This window comes from Periplaneta americana, chromosome 4 (genome assembly GCF_040183065.1).
Source record: "Periplaneta americana isolate PAMFEO1 chromosome 4, P.americana_PAMFEO1_priV1, whole genome shotgun sequence".
Classification (NCBI taxonomy): domain Eukaryota; kingdom Metazoa; phylum Arthropoda; class Insecta; order Blattodea; family Blattidae; genus Periplaneta; species Periplaneta americana.
The window spans coordinates 2,000,237-2,025,000 of NC_091120.1; positions in this window are offsets into that span (position 1 = coordinate 2,000,237).

Genomic DNA, 24,764 nt, shown 5'->3' on the forward strand with positions numbered 1-24,764 from the left:
TCATACGTTCTATGATCGCAGATGCACTTCGATCCAAAAATCTAGACGTTCACGAGGAAGTTCATTGTATTGCTGATGGTGGAAGCAATTGTAGGATCATATCATAGCTATAAATAGAAATAAACAGACAGCCGAAATAATTGATCCTACAATCAGATTTGAAATCTCAGCCACTCAACCATCTGAAGTGAACGAAGAGAAAAAGAAAATCTACGAGCCCACGATTCAGTACCTATCGGCGAAATACAACATTGAAAAAATCACAGTTACCGGTCTCTTCTTCGGAGCGAGAGGCAGCATCCCGAAAGCCTTTGTAAAGTGGAGGGAAAAATACAAGCTGACGAGAGATCTTCAAGATGCCATCGTCACCAACATAATAAAATTTTCTGTAGCGATATTTCGTCAGCATCTTTATGGCGTACATTCAATTTAAATTAATATTTGGTTTTATTTTTTTTTCTTATATCTTAATCACTTTTGTCTGAAACCTGTTTATATAATTTTTCATTTTAAATTTTAGTGTGAGCTATTCTGTGTCGCAGGGCAAACCCAAAATATTGGGTCAGACCAATAAATAAAATATTTATTTAATTTATTTATAGGGAGGCAATGCTTTTGCTTTGAACTAAATTAATTGATTTTAGATTACAACATAGCTCTATGTCTACAACATACCTCTGTATCTAAGCTTCAATTTGGTGTTTGAATGAAGTCGATAGCTCAACTCTAAGCGTACTGTTTACTTGCTCAAACACTGAAAATTGTTGAAAAACTGAAATAGGGTAAAAATGAAGTTAAAGTTTAAGTTCAAACTATGTAGGTAACAAATAACTTATTTTCATGCTCCTAAAATCCTCCTGCAACATAGGTGAGGCCCTCTTCTTGTTCTTGAGGTCAATGTTCCTCTTTTTCACTGCCCTTCGGTACAATCTTCGCTGCTGTTGTTCAGGAGTGCACTGTATGTTGGCCTTCAGGGTTCGAGTCTCGCCTCCAGCACTCACACCAGCCATTGTGTATTTTCCTGGGGTGATGCTCATCTCCGGAATATGTCCAATTCAACTTCGTTGCCATAATTGAAGTGGCAAATAGCATCCATGACCCAAATTTTCAGGGTTGTACGACTTACATACGTTTCCTTGGGACAACGTCTCCAAATCAAACCATTGAAAGACTGGTTTGCATTCTGAGTCTTGTCATGCAAACACCTGCCCAGCATACTGGGGTCTGCAAGTCTTTCGTAAATTAATAGATTTAACCCACTTCTTGGCGCAAGCAGCTACGGATGGAGTATGAAAAAATTAAATTTCGTCCATAAATAGTGGGAAAACCTAAACATGTCTTCTTCTTCTTCTTCCCTTCAAGTATTAGACCATATGGCCTGTTACGATCTCACAGTTGAATTTTCAATCCAGCGCTTCTTTGGACGACCGAGAGGTCTCTTCCCGTTTGGACGATAGTGGAGCATGACTTTTGGGATTCTATCTCTATGCATTATGCAGATGATTTATCCAGTTCCGATAATGTTTTACGTGATTAATTACAGGTTCTAGTTGTAATTCTTCCATTACATCTTCATTGCGTTTGTGATCCAATTTCGTATATCCCGCTGTATATCTCATAAATTTCATTTCATTAGCCGTTATTCTGCTTTCGTCTTTCTTCCTCAATGTCCATGCCTCGCTGCCGTAACAAAGTACAGGTCTCGCCAAGGTCTTGTAAAGGAGAATTCGAGTATGACTTTGTACTAGGGAAGGTTTCATAATGGTGTTAATTATTCCCATTGTTTTGATGTATTTAGAAATTTTCTGTGAAATGTCTACATCATCGAAAAAAGGTAATGTGTATCCGAGATATGTAAAATAACTTACTCTGTCTAATATTTTCAAATCTAAACATATTTTGCTAGGCACAGGGTATTTTCCGCAGAAAGCCATATAACATGTTTATATATATATATATATATATATATATATATATATATATATTTAAAAAAGAGAAGAATCGGGTTAAAATCGGTTGAAGAAAAATTGTCATTGTAGGGGGGATGCATACCTTACGAACACTGTGTTAGGGGTGCTGCGAAGGCTTGTATATTATAATAGTTTAAACCTTTGTATTTTAATAGTACGCACTACAGATAATTAGGTGAAACTTACCACATGGTAAACATGGCGGATACTACATAAAATGTGATGTAACAAGAATTTATATTGCTGGACTATGGGGCTGAACTTAATGTGTTGAGAAAAGAAATCATATTTAGCCTTAATGGAAAAATAACTTTGTTGTACAAAGCACGAAGAATTCGTTTTATTATCTGAGTGTGCAGTGAGTGATCACATTTGTGCACGTCTGAAAAGTAAAAGCTGCAAGCGGTGCGGCTGTGTGATTGTGAATCTCCGCACAATTCATTACGTTAAACAGAAACATTATAAAACGTATAATGGGGATTTATGTGGCTCTTCAGTCATGTTTTATTTAGCTCTATTGCGGCACCAAATTGAGGCATACGCGATACGGCAAACATTTTCAATCTTCATGCGTATGATATTTACTTGTTATGAGGTCATCACAACAGTATTACCAGCACAGACCTTGGTTCTAAATTCTATTAGCAATCCCAACTAACTTGTATTTCACTCTTTACACGAGAGCTGCAAATATAGTCCGCAATCATTCCGAAGATAGCTTCATCGTTTGTCTTTATAGCTCTGTTAGTGTTCATTCGAAGTCGTAAAATCAGGTACATTGAAGTATAAAGTTATTGAAGGAGGTTGCAATACACGAGCGTGAGGTGACGTAACGTTTTAACTTGAGGACACTGGGTAGTTAAAGAGTTGAATGGAGCGCTTCTAACTGAGAACATTTTAAAACTTTGTTTTTTAATACTAATAAAGATAATTGGATTAAACTTTATGACAATGCAATATGAGGTAATATAAAATAATTTAATGCATTAAGTAGGAAGAAAATAGCTGATATCATATAAATTAATTTTTATTTTTCAGTCAATCACTTATCATGTTATGATGGCAGAAATGGATTCTGTTACATCAAGATACAATGTTAATATACGTCACGAATATTTTGGACTTACTTTCAAGTCATCTTCAGATGACAGTTTTCTAACAAACAAACATTTGAACTAGGTGAAATTATTGTTTAAACACATTTATAAAACACTAGTAAATAGTCTGGCCATGCATACTTTACATAAAATGGTTGAATGGCGTACATAGTCTTAAAATTAAATTGATATACAGATAGAAAGCCTTCCAATGAACATAAGTATAATACAACATATTGAGAGGCATGCAGTGTGCCTGAATTATGAAATTAAAACATTTAAAATTATCACATATGAAAAAACTGAAGACTAGGCTTGTTCTTTATGTATTGGAAGACTGTATGAAGTGGATGTGAAAGAAAATCTTGGTCTATTCGCCGTGGTGAGAGGCATTATATGAAAGATGTACAGTGGAGGTTTTCAGATGATGTGGCCTTCTCATCCTGGCGTTACATGGTAGACTGGCTAACCTATCCCATTATCTCCTGGCTTAGTTGCCTTACTGGTGTCACTTATGAGATTAAAACCTGACTTCGGACAGTTGACTAAGCAACGAACAAAGCATATAGTAAGCAATCATTATTTACAAGTTTATTCATGAAAAAATATTATCAGCGACTGAATCCTGTTTCTTTCTTTTTTTTTTTTTATTTATATTTAGGTTCAATTTTCTCACGAACTGTTTGACATGATTAAATGAAACTTTTACTGTACATTATTAAGAATAAATTCTAGTACAACTAGTGGCGAAAATAAAATGAATAAAATTTAGTTTCTTGTTTCGAAATTACTGTTTTTATTATGAAAAGTTGATGATTCCTGAATAAAGTATTATTATTTTTTTCCGTCAACTAATATATGTATCTGTGCTCCAGTTCTAGGTTTAAATTGCGAGACATTTTCTTGGTCAGTAATAATATAAATATGTTATAGTCATCCACAAACGATTAGGGAAAACACGGGAATTTTACTGGGAGCAAGTAAAGAGATAGGTTTGTAAGTAAATCCTAAAAGACAAAGTATATGATTATGTCTCGTGATGAGAATATTGTACGAAATGGAAATATAAAAATTGGAAATTTATCTTTTGAAGAGGTGGAGAAGTTCAAATATCTGGGAGCAACAGTAACAAATATAAATGATACTGGGGAGGAAATTAAACACAGAATAAATATGGGAAATGCCTGTTATTATTCGGTTGAGAAGCTTTTATCATCCAGTCTGCTGTCAAAAAATCTGAAAGTTAGAATTTATAAAACAGTTATATTACCGGTTGTTCTTTATGGTTGTGAAACTTGGACTCTCACTTAGAGAGAGAGGAACATAGGTTAAGGGTGTTTGAGAATAAGGTGCTTAGGAAAATATTTGGGGCTAAAAGGGATGAAGTTACAGGAGAATGGAGAAAGTTACACAACACAGAACTGCACGCATTGTATTCTTCACCTGACATAATTAGGAACATTAAATGCAGACGTTTGAAATGGGCAGGGCATGTAGCACGTATGGGCGAATCCAGAAATGCATATAGAGTGTTAGTTGGGAGGCCGGAGGGAAAAAGACGTTTGGGGAGGCCGAGACGTAGATGGGAAGATAATATTAAAATGGATTTGAGGGAGGTGGGATATGATGATAGAGAATGGATTAATCTTGCTCAGGATAGGGACCGATGGCGGGCTTATATGAGGGCGGCAATGTTTTTTTTTATGAATAAACAGATGATAAACTTATTATTATAAGCATTTGTAAGTTGTTTATATTGTGTTGAAGTTTCATTTTATTAACTTTAGTAGTACTTAAAATTAGAAGATTAAAAATACTCTGATTTACAAGAGCTTTAAAATTCTCCAACTACCCCCCGTTCAGCTCCTAGCAATGCGTTAAGAAAATACAATAAAATTGTCATATTTTTTCAGTGAAGTTAGTACTCACTCCATCACGTAAAGAAATATATCTTACATTTGACAGACAATTCAATTGAGCAGCCATGAGTAACTATGTACTATGTGCAGAATTTCGTAGATAGTAACTGGATTCGCAAGGACTGGTGTTCGGTCCTTTAATCGAAACTTGTTTAAAGATAGAGACTTTGTAAAGGAATTAAATCGTAAGCTGTTTATCTTAAAAATAATCCTAATGTAAAATGTAATTCAGCGCTATCTCCATCGTAGGCAAGATTACACAACTACAGTGCCAAGGACATCGTCTTGCACAAGAGTGTAGGAAACACAGCGAAAGAAGCCAGTCTGATGCCTCACTACCTAAAAAAAGCATCTGCAAAGCAAAGTTACAACAAGAGATGTGTCAATCAGAGTGCACGTAACACAGAGTGGGCTGGCTTTCTACATTATGCAAACTGGATGAAATGCGAGACATTACCAGATAGGCGTCGAAGTGTATCCGAAGAAGATAAAGTATTATTAAAGTACACACTTCATACAATGTTGATTCTAACTCTAGTGCTATTCACCGTCATGATTCTTTTCTGCATATTTTAATCATACTACTAGTAACTAAAATATAAGAACTTCTTGATTACACACTTTTAACACTTTGTATCACTTAGGAATAAGCTTATAATGGTAACTTTCTTGTGTTAAAATAAAAAAACTAATTTATAAATTATTCAAGAAATTAAATTACAACATCGCATACAGAACAAATAACATTCTACAAAAACATCTCAACACACAAACAAACAAATACAACCACACAGGCGTATACAAACTCAAAATGTAACACCTGCAACAACTTATACATAGGACAGACAGGCAGATCATTTCAAACACGTTACAAAGAACACATCACAGCCATAACAAAATTACAAAACACCTCCACATATGCAGAACACATCACAAATGCCAACCACACCTACAGAGACATCAACACAGACATGGAAATACTGCACATCCAACCAAAAAGCCAGAAACTCAACACACTAGAACAATATGAAATATATAGACACACGAAAACACACCCCAACGATATTCTCAACGCAGAACTCAATTTCAGAACACATATACTCTTTGACTCTACACTACGAACACACCCTCACAGGAAACAAGAGGCGCCAAGACCAACAACGACACAGTTCTGAAGATGACCCAAAATAGGTCGAAACATGTTAACAAGGTACGTTAAAATTAACACAAGAAAGTTCTTATCATACATATTCCGAAGTGATACAGTGTTAAAAGTTGTGTAATCAAGATGTATTATAAATTACCTAGTTGATTAGTTTCGACTTCGTATCAGCCATCCTCAGAACTAGTGAGGTCTTTGCTTCGTATAGTTTTTTCAGTGTTTTATGGAAGTGCGTTTTCGTTTGGTTGTTTAGAGTCAAATAGGGTGTGTGTTGTGAAATTTAGTTGTGCATTGAGGATGTGTTGTATGTGTGTTGTGAAATTTAGTTGTGCATTGAGGATGTGTTGTATGTGTGTTGTGAAATTTAGTTGTGCATTGAGGATGTGTTGTATGTGTGTTGTGAAATTTAGTTGCGCATTGAGGATGTGTTGTATGTGTGTTGTGAAATTTAGTTGCGCATTGAGGATGTGTTGTATGTGTGTTGTGAAATTTAGTTGCGCATTGAGGATGTGTTGTATGTGTGTTGTGAAATTTAGTTGTGCATTGAGGATGTGTTGTATGTGTGTTGTGAAATTTAGTTGTGCATTGAGGATGTGTTGTATGTGTGTTGTGAAATTTAGTTGTGCATTGAGGATGTGTTGTATGTGTGTTGTGAAATTTAGTTGCGCATTGAGGATGTGTTGTATGTGTGTTGTGAAATTTAGTTGCGCATTGAGGATGTGTTGTATGTGTGTTGTGAAATTTAGTTGTGCATTGAGGATGTGTTGCATGTGTGTTGTGAAATTTAGTTGTGCATTGAGGATGTGTTGCATGTGTGTTGTGAAATTTAGTTGTGCATTGAGGATGTGTTGTATGTGTGTTGTGAAATTTAGTTGCGCATTGAGGATGTGTTGTATGTGTGTTGTGAAATTTAGTTGCGCATTGAGGATGTGTTGTATGTGTGTTGTGAAATTTAGTTCATTGATTAAAGTTCTCGTTAACACTTTGTTAGAAACATAAAATTTACTCTGTCACACGTTAAAAGTGTTAAAATTGTTAAAAAGGTATTTACCTTCGACAGACGGCCCGTTTCGACGCTATTTGTCGTCGTCTTCAGTGTCTCTTGAACCACTGCTGATTTTGGCTCTGCGATGTACAGTTGTCGATGGTAGGGGTGGGGGTGTGTTGCTCCTATGGTGTCATACAAGATACAACGAACATATTAAAGCTATAACCAAACCTTACATTACATCAAATTATGCAGATCACATTATCGACAATAATCATGACTACAATAATATAGAAACAGATATGGAAATTTTACACATCACACCAAAAAGTTCACAGTTAAACATCCTAGAACAGTACGAAATATATAAGAATACAATAGCACACCCACAATATATACTTAATACGCAACTACAGTTCAATACGCACACATTGTTTGACATCATAATACGTCATAGCATACAGACAACCAACCCCCACCATAGGAGCAACACACCCTCACCCCTACCATCGACAACTGCACATCGCAGAGCCAAAATCAGCAGTGGTTCGAGAGACACTGAAGACGACGACAAATAGCGTCGAAACGGGCCGTCTGTCGAAGGTAAATACCTTTTTAACAATTTTAACACTTTTAACGTGTGACAGAGTAAATTTTATGAAATTTAGTTGTGCATTGAGGATGTGTTGTAGATGTGTTTTTGTGTGTCTGTACATTTCGTACTGTTGTGGTGTATTATTATTATTATTATTATTATTATTATTATTATTATTATTATTATTATTATTATTATTATTATTATTCGAGAAATAGTCATTCAAATATGAAGCGACTTATTATCTCTCTGGTTAACTATCAACAAGATTAGAGAGATATCAGACGCTTAAAAATTATGTAAAAACTATTGAAATCCTTATTCTGTGGGTAAGGTTTGTCAAGAGAGAAAGGAACAGTAGGTAGTGTTGAAGTAACAGTGGTTTAACCGCAGATATCCGAAGTCAATCGACAGTATCACCTGTTGCCATTATATTGTATTGGAAACTGTGTTTTCGCTGTTGGCGAGATTGTTATTGCTCGGCTTGTACATTTTTTTTTTATAAAAAATGCGAAATGCAGTGCAGCCACAGTTAAACTGCATCCAGTCAGCGTCTCTTCGTTTGGCTTTATTAATCTTTACACTTTTCGGCCTTCAGACACGTGTGATACTCTTAAGACATCCATGTCCTGGGCGGGATCTGAACCCACTTGTGTAAGATTTGCTCCCTAAGTTACACCGCAGTTGTGAGTCATAACTTACGTAAGGATTTCTCGTTGAGATCTCAATTTGTGAAATCTATGAAGGGTTTAAATAATTAGATTTCGGCAGAGGCCGTTCATTTGTCTTTCTTTCGGGCTGTCGAGTGCGATCTGCAGGATTGTGGGATAAAAATAGAATCTTAGGCACCGAAAGTTACAAGAGTGAACAAAAAGGAAAGAAATTTATTTTACAGGGAGAGGCTGATGGATATTAATTGTAAATTGTGAATGTGCAAGAATTGTGACCTTGCTGACGCCTGGAACACAGCGAGCTTCCAAGTAGTAACGCTGTTTTGTCCTGTGACTAACTTTAATTGTGATCTATAAAGCGACAGCTAGGACTTGCGACAGGTAACTTCATGGGAATAGTCGTGATGTCGAGAGAAAGACGCTGAGTTGTATTATATGAGTCACAGCTTATTAAAATGTATTTATTTCACTTATTTTCAGAAGAATATAGCTGTATATTCACACATGCTGAGACCAACGAAAATTTTGCGTGAATACTTCTTCAAAATCAAACCGATATATGAGGTACTACGACGGAAACAGCGATGTAATGTTTCCATGGTGATCCATTCCGACACTATAACCAAATACCTTACTATAATAATACCGGACAGCTCTAGACTAGCAGCATTGGCGTGAGTGCGAAAAATCGTGGACCTGACATCTAGCGGAGAGGAATGGAATTACGTGCAAATATACAAATATTAACATAGCGAGATTAGGACTATTGTTTAAAACGTGAGTTACTAATGTGGAATTATATATGAAACACTTAAGAAATGTTGAATAATATTTAATGTAAAATTGTTATCTTATATCAAAGCTCCATATTATGAGAAATATTGCATACTTCATATTACTTTCCGTAATTAATTGTTACATATTTTTTTCTTTGGTTTACCGAGACAAAATCAATCTGATATTAGGAATGAATTTACAGTAATGTTTTATATACGCATTGCTGACAACTGCAAAGATAAAATCGATAGTAATCTGGTGCTTGTAATAATTGGTAAAGGCATGTGGACAACAATAAAACTTAATTTGATAAAACCTTAAAATGCAATACATTTTAACTTCTATACATTTATCAGGTCTAAATAAAAAAAATAGTTTGTATTTTTCTATCAACACAAAGACGAAGGAATTAGGCCTACTAAAGAATGTTGTTGACTCACGTTTTATGAACTGTCGGAAATCGAAAGTACTATTTGGAGCAATTTGTAATGCTGTAATTGTCACAATTATTATATACAGCACACATTCTCTCTTATATCGAATTATGCACTCTTCATCCCCCTATTATTTATTCGCTCGATTTCATACTCTCTCTCGCTATCATAATATTAATACTCGATCACAACGCGATAACACGCTAGAAATTCCACTTCACACATCATCTCTGTATTCCTCATCTTTCACTGTTGCTACCTCTCGTCACTGGAACTCTCTGCCGCCTGAAGTCAAGGGCTGCCGAACATTGAATTCTTTCAAATCAAAGTTAGAAAATTATCTTATGACGAGTTGCCAAACTAACTTACTATTATGACAAGTGTTGTATTGCATGTTTCCACGTTTTCACATTTTTTTTATGTTCTAATGATATTCAACTTATTTTATATTTTTGTTTTCATATTTTCCGATAATGTTATATCTCTAATGTGATAAGTTGAGCTATATATAATCTTAATTTTCCTTATTGTGTGTACTTAGAAATATTGTATTCACTGTATACTTTGTACTGCACTATTTTATTACTACTATTATTATTATTATTATTATTATTATTATTATTATTATTATTATTATTATCATCATTATTACTATTCTTATTTTATTATTATTATTATCATCATTATTACTATTCTTATTTTATTATTATTATTATCATCATTATTACTATTCTTATTTTATTATTATTATTATTATTATTATTATTATTATTATTATGAATAATTGTCTTTTTTTTGTATGCCTCATTTATTTTGACCTGCTGTTCACATATTATTATGCTTTTTTCTTTCTTTCTGTATGTTATATATCATGTCCGATTTGTTCTTATTTGTTGTTTATTTTTTATTATTATTATTATCTTATTCAATTTTGTGCGTAAAATTGTAGTGTAATTTGTAAATTTGTAGTGTTTTTGTAACGCAGTCTTTACTCCTGGTTGAGTGTTAGAGAAGGCCGTATGGCCTTAACTCTGCCAGGTTAAATAAATCATTATTATTATTATTATTATTATTATTATTATTATTATTTTTATTATTATTATTATTATTATACCGTGACATTTTAACACTAATACTAATTCATAAAACTATTAACAAATTAACTAGCCCAGCAACAATATACATTGCAGTTGATTACAGCTTGTTTCGCGAGTATCTCCATCCCGGCAGGTAGGTAGCAGCACCATCGTCGTTAGCACGTAAAACTGCTGGCTGTCCGGTATTATTATAGTAAGGATAACTTTCTGACTAATAACACGATTGAAATCAATGTGGTCTTGTTTGATCGGGTATAAGACTACGGTGCGAGCATGACTTTGAGTTGGAGTCGCGTTTGAGTTGGAGCCAGCGCTACTGGTGGCAATTTTGGGTATGGGCGAACATTTTTGGGCAGTGTATCTCGCGACTCGGACATGCTATCACGCTGAATTTTGTGGCAAGCGAAAGATCTCGTCTAGATGTCGATTTAAGCCAGACGTATTCATGTAAAACCCACGGCCGTGACCCAGCCCGATTCTTTATTATGGAAGGGTTGTAAGACTTCCACATTGCCTCTGAGACCTTGTTTATAAATTTTTGAATCATTGTGTCTACTTTAACAGAAATAGTTACTAATATTCTGACTTTATAGAAAATTTCATCGGCACACTTCGTACCACTATACGAGCTACTCGTAAACTAGCATTCCAACTACTCAAGTAAGTGATATAAGAGATTTGGCCCTGAAATTACCTGATATTCACCTTACTTTTTGGAGAAACTTCATAAAATGCCTAAAACCTTGGAATAGAGTCTAAGTCATTATCTCAGCATTACTTCATTGGCGTCGACCTGGTTGGCGAGTTGGTATAGCGCTGGCCTTCTATGCTCAAGGTTGCGGGTTCGATCCCGGGCCAGGTCGATGGCATTTAAGTGTGCTTAAATGCGACAGGTTCATGTCAGTAGATTTACTGGCATGTAAAAGCACTCCTGCGGGACAAAATTCCGGCACATGCGGCGACGCTGATATAACCTCTGCAGTTGCGAGCGTCGTTAAATAAAACATAAAATTTAACATTTACTTCATTGGAATATACTATTATTATTATTATTATTATTATTATTATTATTATTATTATTATTATTATTATTGTCTATGTCTAAAGTACATCAAAGAGCAATCAATTGTAGTAAGACATATCCAGAAAAAAAACTAAACAGTACCATTCCCAACACCACAACCTGTAAGAGACATTAATTAAAATAATAACAAAATAGTTGAATAGGTAAAATCCTTTAAATATGCGAAAAGCAATGAGCGTGACGAAACATGAAATAAAATTAATTTCTACTGGGGAACAGTACGCCAAACGTTAGGAAAAGAGTGACCGAAAAGAGACCCTATTGAAATGTTATAAAGTAAAGACAGTCCCTGCATTCTTAAATCGCAGCGATAGTTGGATCCTAACCAAAGTTCAAGCACAGAGAATAAATTGAGACAGGAAGAATGAAGTGCCTTAGATATGGAGATAAAAAATAAGTAAGGATGTAACAGCTGAATTAAACATTGAAAATAATGTATAGATTATAAAATAGTTTCTAAAGAATTCGGAGGAACATATTCATAGGCTGCCAGCTACACGTGTTACAAAGGAGTTATGAATTATAATACAGAAGGGAAAAGGGCAGTAGGATCACCAATGTGAGATAGATTGTAGAGCATGCGAAGCAAGTGAAAGGCCTAAACCGTGAAAAAAGAAGAGAAAGGAAATGATGTTACGAGCTATGCAAACTCCGGCTCCCTAGTTGACAGCGTGGTTCGAAGCGCAGACCCAGCCGGTAGGGACATTGTGCAGTCTTATCGGGGATTATGGGGTTGGTTGGACAGGGCGAGGGGAGGAATCGCCAGCTGTGGTGGAAGGAGGCACCTGCCCCTTCATGCTTGGGGTTGTGCACACGGCCGATACTCCTTTGTCAGAATCATCAGAGAATCTCAGTATCGATGGCAATGCACCGACCTTGAAGGGCGCATCAGACGCCTATCAGGACCTAATAGTTCGGCGTAATGGACGCTCATATTTCCTAAATTAATGGAAGAGCTTGCGCAGACGCCGATTTTGTCCATTTGCATGTGAGGACAATTCTAATTGATAAGCTTGAATGTAAGAGTCCCTCCCCGTCCTATATAAACATGCTACATATTGGTGACCCATTTCTGAAGAAACTGTTTTAGCGAAAGACTTAACATTTTACTGTAAATTATTTATACATCTTGATTACCCAACTTTTAACACTGTATCACTTCGGAATATGTATGATAAGAACTTTCTTGTGTTAAATTTTTAACGTACCTTGTTAACATGTTTCTACCTATTTTCGGTCATCTTCGGAACTGGTCGTTGTTGGTCTTGGCGCCTCTTGTTTCCCGTGTGGGTGCGTTCGTAGTGTAGAATCAAAGAGTGTATGTGTTTTGAAATTGAGTTGTGTGTTGAAAACACACCCCAACGATGTTCTCAACACACAACCAGGCAACTTGCTCCGACCGGGAATCGAAAAATTAAATATTATACATAGACTTCTTTGTGATTTATTCGCCAGTCTATACAGAAAATGTGCCTAGTACATATTCTTAAAAGAAATAAAACAATATTTCTTTATATATTTGAGTGAGGAGTGTCCCTTAAAATATCATCGTCATTATCATTATAATCATCTTGAAGGATCAACCGCATCAGCCTGCCCTATCTCCGGTGATAATAATGTCAAAAGTTACAGAACAGCATTCTCTCTTTTCAACCTACACCAATTTTCTTTAGGATCTTCATCTGTTCATTGCAATCCACTATGTGAAATGCCTTTTGTGCGAGATCGTGCGTATTTGCTTGTTTTCCGCACAGAACCAATACGCGGTAAGTGTGAAATACCACATTCAGTATTCCCAACGTAACACACATAACAATTTCCCTCTTCTTACCGCTTAAGCACGACATTCATTTTACTGCTTTAGGCTTTTAACATATTATTTTTAGAGACGTTTAACATAGTAATAATTATAAATTGGAAACTTACCACTGCAATTTCACCTAAATTGCAATGTTAATTATTGTTTTTAAATATTTGCAAAAATTAAGTAAAGTCTACTACTCCACGAAACTTATTGCGTTCCTGATACAAGTAACATTAAGGAAGCCGCGAAAAAATCAACAAGATTCCAGATGCCGATGTTATTACTGCAATATGTTATATAAATAATATTGTTAAAATATTAAAATGAAAAATAAATCATTACATAACCTTACCGTTTGTTTTAAGTTCGCAATTTATAGACTGTGGGGGAAAAAAAAGACAGACGTATATCACGGCCTGCTGGAGTATAGTAAACACAGAAAACATTTTATAGCAAAAATGTTGAAGAAAGATATTTTGGTTTTCCGAAGTTGCCGTCATTAAACAGAAACCAACACGGAGATTTCATTGCAACTAATTAGAAATTCGTCTTTCAGGTATGTAATAAACGATCTTCGCACAAAATAATGTACGATACACGAGCGGTATGTTTGTTTTCATGTTCGAGGAAAAGATTGAAAAAGCGAAACGAAGTTGAGCTTTTTTAATTTCCGAGAACATGAAAACGTCAACATACCGCTCTTGTTACGTATATTACTATTCTATATCCACAAATACTATATTAACTGGACTAAAACTGTAATGGATTAATTGCATTAAAACTAATAAAAAGACAGTATTACACTGCATGGCAGAAGGATCGTAGATGATAAAGTTATGTACTAACTTTCCCAATTAACTTTTGGCCCATTGTAATCCTCAGTTACATTCACCTGTTCGCATGTAAGGTGAATATGAGCAAGGAAGGATTAATATCTGAAAACTTCCCGGTAAGTAAGTTATTCTGAAAAACTCAGTAGTTGATGTTGCGCGTCAAATAACCGTACTGGAAAGAAGTAGAGCTCACGGTGCTTGTAGTGTGTGATTATTATCCTTACTAACACTCGAGTCTTGAGAGTCATTGGTTTGTGGCGGTACACTCCGTCAAGTATGTGAAGATCAGAACTATCATGTGGAGTGACGTTGGAGACTCGCGCACGGAATGTAAAGTGATTCTAGCACTGTATTAAGACAATATGCTAATGTAAGATGAGAATTTGAGCTCTGCTAGGGGAATAATGGAGTGAAGACAGTTGCGCTCACCGTTATCAGACATTTCCTTACTTCCCCGTTGGATTGCATTTCACAGCAGCCGCTGAAGCACCTGAGCTGGTTCAGTTGCCTGGGGCACAGACAATACCAATTGTGTCGAAGATATTTCTTCATCGTGCACTTATGTGGCACTGTAAATAATCCACCTCTTTGCCCCAAGCTTCAGAGAGCTGTCTTCCATTCAGGCGGCCCGGATTCAGTTCCCGGTCAGTCGCCATGAAATTTGTAGTGGACAAAAATATTGTATGTATGTATTTATTCACACTGCAAATGGGTATATACCCGGTGGCAGTGGTAACTAATTACACTCAATAATGACGATTAATAATAAACACATTGAGGTTTTTTCCGGGGTTTTCCCTCAACCCAATACGAGCAAATGCTGGGTAACTTTCGATGCTGGACCCCGAACTCATTTCACCGGCATTATCACATTCATATCATTCAAACGCTAAATAACCTAGATGTTGATACAGCGTCGTAAAATAACCCAATAAAAATAAATAATAAACACAACCAATAAAAACAATAATTAATAATAACAATAATAAAATAATAACAACGAGGATCCTAAATTAAATGAAGCATGGTCACTTAAAATAACATTTAAAGTAAATCTAATTTGTATCTTAACCCTAGGTTCGAACTGAGACCCACGAGTGTGACAGGTTCATACCTGCACAAGTACCTTTCGGCACTACACTTATTTCGCTGTCAACTCACTCACTGCACTGATTCTACCTGATTTCACTAACACTTCTAACCATTTCACTGTTCAAATACTTTGCACAGCCACTTCACTGACACCAACACACTTCACTTACACAATAGACTTCACTGACACTACACACTTCACTGACACAACACACTTCCTCACTGATAGAACACTTCAAATAACAAGATATCAATTGCAGATGCTTTTCTAGGGTACTCCCGTTTATCTCATCTCACCAACACTCTGCACCTTTCTCTCATCTGAAATTAATGGAAACAGGCTAGTGTGAGGCTTTGGTGGGTTTCCGATGATCATACAGGAGGACTTGGGTCCTGAGACTTAACATGTGCTCGTCTGGCTCTGTTATGGCTACAGGATGGCACACATGTGAGCGCCGGATTCACAAATGCCATTTGTGACAATGTATATGGGCCACACAATGGGTCATATCCTCTGATCGAGGTTCTGACTAATATGTACAAGCGGGTTCAAAAACATTGGGCAGTTTAAATGTAGTTTTTCAGTCAGGTTCACACGAGTAAACTCGTTGCGTTCGAAGGCAATGCTGTGATGTTTGTTCCGATTGATTCTTTGATTGTGACCCGTCTACAGTGCAGCCAGTGCAACGAAGTAGTGTAGCGTAGGGGTAAGGTTTCTGATTTCGAAACCAGAGGTTGCCTGATCGAAGCCTGGGTACACAGCGAACCTTAGTGTAGTCAGTCGGTGTGGGTTTGGGAATGCGTCTAGTTTGATGGTTAGCGCAACAGATAACGAAAGGTCGCAGTTCCCCCCCTCTCGAAATTTTATTTCATTTCCGTAGCGGTAATGCGCAGAGAGGTCGCGCGTACCCCCCCCCCCCCGGGCAACGCCCGAAAATGTTATTTTTCGGCCGCGGGGGGCGACATTCCATTCAATCAACTTGGTATACGTTTGACGCCAATTTGGTGTCGTTTTAAAGCGCTGGAAGAGATCTACGTAATCAAACTCAAATTTACTTAATTGAGTGGGAAATTAATTATATAATCTTTTAGGAAGAAATGCACATTTTGAAGATTCCACGTAATACCGTTTATAAACTTAACAAGACATTGTGTCCACACCTGTGGAGTAACGGTCAGCGCGTCTGGCCGCGAAACCAGGTGGCCCGGGTTCGAATCCCGGTCGGGGCAAGTTACCTGGTTGAGGTTTTTTCCGGGGTTTTCCCTCAACCCAATACGAGCAAATGCTGGGTAACTTCCGGCGTTTTTTTTATTTTATTGGGTTATTTTACGGCGCTGTATCAACATCTAGGTTATTTAGCGTCTGAATGATATGAAGGTGATAATGCCGGTGAAATGAGTCCGGGGTCCAGCACCGAAAGTTACCCAGCATTTCCTCGTATTGGGTTGAGGGAAAACTCCGGAAAAAACCTCAACCAGGTAACTTGCCCCCACCGGGATTCGAACCCGGGCCACCTGGTTTCGCAGCCAGACGCGCTGACCGTTACTCCACAGGTGTGGACCTTTCGGTGCTGGACCCCGGACTCATTTCACCGGCATTATCACCTTCATATCATTCAGACGCTAATTAACCTAGATGTTAATACAGCGTCGTAAAATAACCCCATAAAATAAAAAAAAAACAAGAAATTGTGAAAATATCAAGAGTTAGTTAAAAGGAATCGAACAAACCCGGTACAGTAGGACTCCAATTTAGAGGAGGGAGCATTTAACTTGCAAGCAGGGTTGGTTCCGTTCTTGTGGCGCTGCTATCGTGTACACGAGTGCTCGATACACGACAAAGATGTCAGAACAACTGAGCATAGCAGAAAAACTGCGGGTTATTACTGTAATAGAAAATGATGAACAAATAAGCAAAATTGTTAAGTGATGTAATCTAAGCTTATATATTTTTATTGGGTTATTTTACGACGCTGTCTATTAAATATACGAGGTCACTCAATTAGTCGCAATCTGAAAGGACAGGGACCTCTCAAATTGCAGATTTAGATTTCACGGCTCTTCTTCCGACGGCCTTCACATGCCTTGTCATCGAACAACAGATGACAGCGTCTTGCCATCCTAACGGCAAACACCAGCCATCTCCTCCTCGCCCCGTCCCGTGATCACTTGATCAAATCTCAGTCCCCCTCGCGTATGTGGTACCTAAGAGGTTACGTCCAATTTCGGCTTCCCCTTCAAAATTTTCTAGAGCTCCTTCAGTGGAGCAGCGTAACCCGGAGTGAGACTAGTGGCCAACAGGCTTGGAGCTCACATATTTAGTTTTGTACAGCCCCCAACCCCTTGCAAGGACGCGTTTTGCGTACCTTTTAAATTTGTCCTCCCAATTCTCTTTCGATTTTTCGTCCAGACACAACTTCCCTGAAGATGGCTGCAGAGATAGCAGCTGAAAGCTTGGAACATTCCAAAATTATAAACTCGGCTGATATCCCGCGAAAACATATTAGCGAGGTAACTGTAAGGTGCCTGATTAATTTTCAGAGATTATTATGTAATTAATTTTATAATTATTTTGTTACGAAATAGCCAAAGTGATTGAACAAGTGTTTATGGAAATATATTTGTTATTTATTCATTTGTTTATTGAAATTACGAAAATATTATGTTTATGTTTATATTTGTTATTTATTCATTTGTTTATTGAAATTACGAAAATATTATGTTTATGTTTTATTCTGTTTAAAGAGCTGTATATTTTATTTATAGAACGAATTTGATTTTTCTTACGACACCTATAAAGGAATAAACTGTTTTGGTATTATATATATATTTTTATTGGGTTATTTTACGACGCTGTATCAACATCTAGGTTATTTAGCGTCTGAATGATATGAAGGAAGGTGATAATGCCGGTAAAATGAGTGCGGGGTCCAGCACCGAAAGTTACCCAGCATTTGCTCGTATTGGTTTGAGGGAAAACCCCGGAAAAACCTCAACCAGGTAACTTGCCCCGACCGAGATTCGAACCCGGGCCACCTGGTTTCGCAGCCAGACGCGCTGACCGTTACTCCGCAGGTGTGGACGGTATTATATATTTAGCTACATGCTAGTAATAATAATAATAATAATAATAATAATAATAATAATAATAATAATAATAATAACAATAATAAAACGGGTTCATAGTAATACGGAAGAGGTTCGTTTTAATAGTTTTCCTGTGTCCCTCTTTATTGTACTTATAATAACATCTAAACGAGTGCAGGGGTCTTGCTGCCCGATGTGCATCTTCTCAGGCGAACTTAGTGGTTGCAAGGTATTCCTCTAAATTGGAGTCCTTCTGTATCACCAGCAAAGGAGGAGGGGAACGGACTCAACCATCGAATTTGTGCCTGGGTCTTCTGGAATCGCAATTCACTTACGGTGGGAAAAACACTTGGTGCAGTCTCATTCAGACGTAAGCCTATACACTTATTTTTAGCGTCGTTAACTCTGTTCTTTGGCTTATTGATCACCTACAGTTAAATTATTAAAGCACTCAATTATCCGGTAACAAAATACTGCAAACATCTCTGACATTATGACTGTAAGCTACAAAAAGCGTCTAATAGAACAGGTCACTGGAGTCAAGGCTTGGCGTGATAGTTGGTGTACACATGTTGTATCGCACAGAAGTTGTATAATGAGTTTAGTTATTACATTACATAATCTTAGATTAAAATATGTATTCGCATTAAGCTATCTATGCAGCTCTCTCATCTCGGAGGTTTTCTTCAACGTGATGCGAATTCTATCAAGTCTTTAATTAATTTCCTGTTTCGAGCCTTTGCTCAGGTGGAAAGTGATGTAGGTCAGCGTTTCTCAAACTATGGTCCGCGGACCACCTGTCGTCCTCGAGGTCTGCCCTTGTGGTTCTTCAAAAAAAGACAGAAGAAAAAATAAAATTCTAACGAATTGCGTATGACACTATAGCTTAAAATCTCAGAGTTTGGAAATGACACATGGCAATCTACTTTCACTTTTTCTCCCAGTACAGACATTTTATGAAATTTATTACCCAACCCGTCTATCGACTTCCCACTCTACTTTCAGCAACAAAAGAGCGATTTAAAGCACTAAATGTTCTCGACATCTTTTCCCTGCATATCTGGCGCCGCACTTGTAACCCAGTCAGGGACCACCCGAATTCATAACAGAGGACCAAAGTACCGAATCTTAATTCAATTTTAAAATAAAGTATACTAGTATTAAAATATGCTACATAAATGATAAACTTGCTTTCGAAGGGAATAAGAGTAAGGTGGTCCGCGGAACGATTCTGACTTTAAAAATTGGTCCCCACTTCAAAAATGTTTGAGAAACGCTGATAACCTATAGGTAATAGTAACATAGGCCTATAGTCTATTTTGAATGAGACTTGTACTCAGGTGACCGTAGGGAAGCCTAACATACAGTAGAAGCTGGTGTATTTTATGACCTCAGCTCACACTAAGATTTACAAACATAGTCATGGTGTTGTCCGTTTATCTTGTAGCTTTCTGCCCTATTTGACGATATTAACTCTTGGAGGACAGTAGAAGATCTGTTACGCTGACCCTCAAACCCACACGACGTAGGCCTACGATAAGCAAAAGTAAATCTAACTTATAAGTACTTATATTTCACCCAACTATTACCAATTTAAGTAATTACATATCACCTTAATTAATTACAAATCAACTTAATTACATATAATCTTAATTACATAGCAATTAAATTACATATCTTAATTAATTACATATCAACTTAATTAATTACATATCAACTTAATTAATTACATATCAACTTAATTAATTACATGACACAACCTAGATAACTACACTGCACTACAATTACATTTTCAGTCTAATCTTTTCAACCTTTCCTTAAATGTATTGATTTTAAGAGGACCACCCTGAAAGATTGCCGCAGGTAAGCTGTTTCAGTCTACTATTGTGCGGTTAACAAAGGAAAATTTTGCCATGTCCGTTCTTTGCTTTCTACATTTAAACTTTCTAATATGATCTGCCCTGCCTAAGTATGATGGTGTTGCTAATCTAGCATTGATATCGGTCCATGCTTTGTGTCCCATTTGTGCCTTAAACAATGCGGTGAGTCTGGTTTTTCGTCGCCTTGATTTGAGAGATTCTCACCCTAAGTCTTTTACTATCTCTTCACCATGTCCCTTACCCATTTTATGCAGTTCTTTTTTATTTCTGGGAGGTGTAGTAATTTTTCAAAATACAATTTTATTTAAAAACTATTATACTTCATAAAATTATGGGCCACATGAGGTGAAAGTTTGTAGGAAGGCTTTTTATATACAGCATAACATATGTAAAAATTTTCAAATTCCTAGCTCGTTGAGAACACTCGGATTTCACGCCAGTGTAGCGCAAATAATTCTAGCTGTTGGCACGCTCTGTTACTACTCCGACTGTGGTCCTCCAGCACTCTGCTTCAAGACTCGAATTCTCATTCTTGTCCTCGTCTTCATCTGAAGACATTATCACTGGATGCAAATGAATGCATTAAGTCTGCGCTGTTGACTTTTGTGTCTGCCCAGGACAGAATATTTTTGCAATTTACTTTCGGAAATCGCAGTATCTTACGTCCTTTAGTAATTGCAACAATTTCTGCTAAAAATAGTGCCGGTAATTATTCCTATGGCCTTCGTTGACATTGATCAAAGCAACGGCGTGAGAAGTGAAAATTGGCAACGTGGTATTCTCATGTGCACGATTACAAAGTTTTATGAAAAATAAACTTCTTTATGAACAACATTGTATTAAGATACTCTTTTTGCCTTGTCGTTGTGGTCACTGTTTCCCCTTTGCATGTGTTAGAGTAACTGCCAGCGGAATAATGATTCAAACAAGGCCAAGCCGACCAACGCCCTTCAAGATAGCGCGCTTATAAAGATAGCCGACATAACTTTGAAATGTAATAAAGTCAGACAATGGAGGAATTATGCATTTGCGAGATTGAACCAGCAACACTTTTCCCTCCGCTTGTCACGCATGTGCACGCCGGTTTGGATCTATAAAACATAACACACATTATTTTCATATTATAGGTCGTAGTGTAGCTTAAAGAAAACGCCCCGAAGAAGGCAGGTAGCAGTATGGACATGGCATAGTTGCGCCCCGAAGAAGACAGGTAGCAGTATGGACATGGCATAGTTGCGCCCCGAAGAAGACAGGTAGCAGTATGGACATGGCATAGTTGCGCCCCGAAGAAGACAGGTAGCAGTATGGACATGGCATAGTTGCGCCCCGAAGAAGACAGGTAGCAGAATGGACATGGCATAGTTGCGCCCCGAAGAAGACAGGTAGCAGTATGGACATGGCATAGTTGCGCCCCGAAGAAGACAGGTAGCAGAATGGATATGGCATAGTTGCGCCCCGAAGAAGTCAGGTAGCAGAATGAACAGTTAATAAAGTACTGCCAACCTCATGGTGTCCATTTTAACGGAAGGCTATCGATAATCACTGCATAAACAGTAGAAATACAGTTAATAAAGTACTGCCAACTTCATGGTGTTCATTTTAACGGTAGGCTATAGATAATCACTGAATAAACAGTAGAAAAACAGTTACTAAAGTACTGCGAATTTCATGGTGTTCATTTTAACGGTAGGCTATCTATAATCATTGCATAAACAGTAGAAATACAGTTAATAAAGTACTGCCAACGTCATGGTGTTCATTTTAACGGTGGGCTATCGATAATCACTGCATAAACAGTAGAAATACAGTTAATAAAGTACTGCCAACTTCATGGTGTTCATTTTAACGGTAGGCTATCGATTATTACTGCATAAATAGTGGAAAAACAGTTAATAAAGTACTGCCAAATTCATGGTGTTCATTTTAACGGTAGGCTATCGATAATCACTGAATAAACTGTAGAAGAAGAGTTAGTAAAGTACTGCCAACCTCATGGTGTCCATTTTAACGGAAGGCTATCGATAATCACTGCATAAACAGTAGAAATACAGTTAATAAAGTACTGCCAACTTCATGGTGTTGATTTTAACGGTAGGCTATAGATAATAACTGAATAAACAGTAGAAAAACAGTTACTAAAGTACTGCGAATTTCATGGTGTTAATTTTAACGGTAGGCTATCGATAATCACTGCATAAATAGTAGAAATACAGTTAATAAAGTACTGCCAAATTCATGGTGTTCATTTTGACGGTAGGCTATCGATAATCACTACATAAACAGTAGAAATACAGTTAATAAAGTACTGCCTATCTCATGGTGTCCATTTTAACGGAAGTCTATCGATAATCACTGCATAAACAGTAGAAATACAGTTAATAAAGTACTGCCAACGTCATGGTGTTCATTTTAACGGTAGGCTATAGATAATCACTGAATAAACAGTAGAAAAACAGTTAATAAAGTACTGCCAAATTCGTGGTGTTCATTTTAACGGTAGGCTATCGATAATCACTGCATAAACAGTAGAAATACACTTAATAAAGTACTGCCAACGTCATGGTGTTCATTTTAACGGTAGGCTATAGATAAGCACTGAATAAACAGTAGAAAAACAGTTACTAAAGTACTGCGAATTTCATGGTGTTCATTTTAACGATAGGTTATCGATAATCACTGCATAAACAGTAGAAATACAGTTAATAAAGTACTGCCAAATTCGTGGTGTTCATTTTAACGGTAGGCTATCGATAATCACTGCATAAACAGTAGAAATACACTTAATAAAGTACTGCCTACCTCATGGTGTCCATTTTAACGGTAGGCTATCGATAATCACAGCATAAACAGTAGAAATACAGTTAATAAAGTACTGCCAACCTCATGGTGTTCATTTTAACGGTAGGCTATCGATAATCACTGCATAAACAGTAGAAATACAGTTAATAAAGTACTGCTAACCTCATGGTGTCCATTTTAACGGAAGGCTATCGATAATCACTGCATAAACAGTAGAAAAACAGTTAATAAAGTACTGCCAACTTCATGGTGTTGATTTTAACGGTAGGCTATCGATAATCACTGAATAAACAGTAGAAAAACAGTTAATAAAGTACCTGCGAACTTCATGGTGTCCATTTTAACGGTAGGCTATCGATAATCACTGCATAAACAGTAGAAGTACACTTAATAAAGTACTGCCAACTTCATGGTGTTCATTTTAACGGTAGGCTATAGATAATCACTGAATAAACAGTAGAAAAACAGTTACTAAAGTGCTGCCAACTTCATGGTGTCGATTTTAAGGGTATCGATAATGAATATTAAATCGAATAAGCAATCAATAAGCTTGGTTGATTACGAGGCTCAAGTTCCCTAAAGTCTTTTTCTCTACCTATTTCATCGGGGCGCAACCATGCCCTGCTCGTTGATTCCGTGATGATTCAATGTGGGCGTGAGGGTACAACTCCCACCTTTCTGTGTTCACAGTATGAACAGATGAGTCACCGTTGTTATCCAAACAAGTTACTTTTTTAATACCATATAAAAGTAATGGGAAAGGCTGAGTTACTCAGGAAAACTTAACGAGTGTGTGATACAGTACATCTTCGTCTTCTCTCCGACATCGAATTGAATATTTATTTGCTTCTCCCGAGATCGAATAAAATGTTTTCTCTTCTCAATATCCAATATAATTTTGCCTTCAGCACAGGCAATGGATAAGCACGACTATTCCAGATGATTGTGCAGCTCATACATTTTGTCAAGACACTCCCCCACTCTTCGTACAGAGCTGCGCACGAGATCGGATGAGTCTACTTACTAATTATAGGGGAATGGGTTGCTCCTTGCCTTGAACTCTGTAGACACACGCCAGACCTTCCCTTCTACTCCTAACCCCTCTACAGAAACGTTGTTCCCGTACTGCACATCGCGAGTGTCTTCACAAAATGCATTAGCTGTATGTAGTGTCAATGGTCAATGAAATCAAAGAATGCATACGAGGAGAAATATGAAACATTGATTGTGAGATATTGAATTTTATTCTTTTTTTTATTTTATTGGGTTATTTTACGGCGCTGTATCAACATCTAGGTTATTTAGCGTCTGAATGATATGAAGGTGATAATGCCGGTGAAATGAGTCCGGGGTCCAGCACCGAAAGTTACCCAGCATTTGCTCGTATTGGGTTGAGGGAAAACCCCGGAAAAAACCTCAACCAGGTAACTTGCCCCGACCGGGATTCGAACCCGGGCCACCTGGTTTCGCAGCCA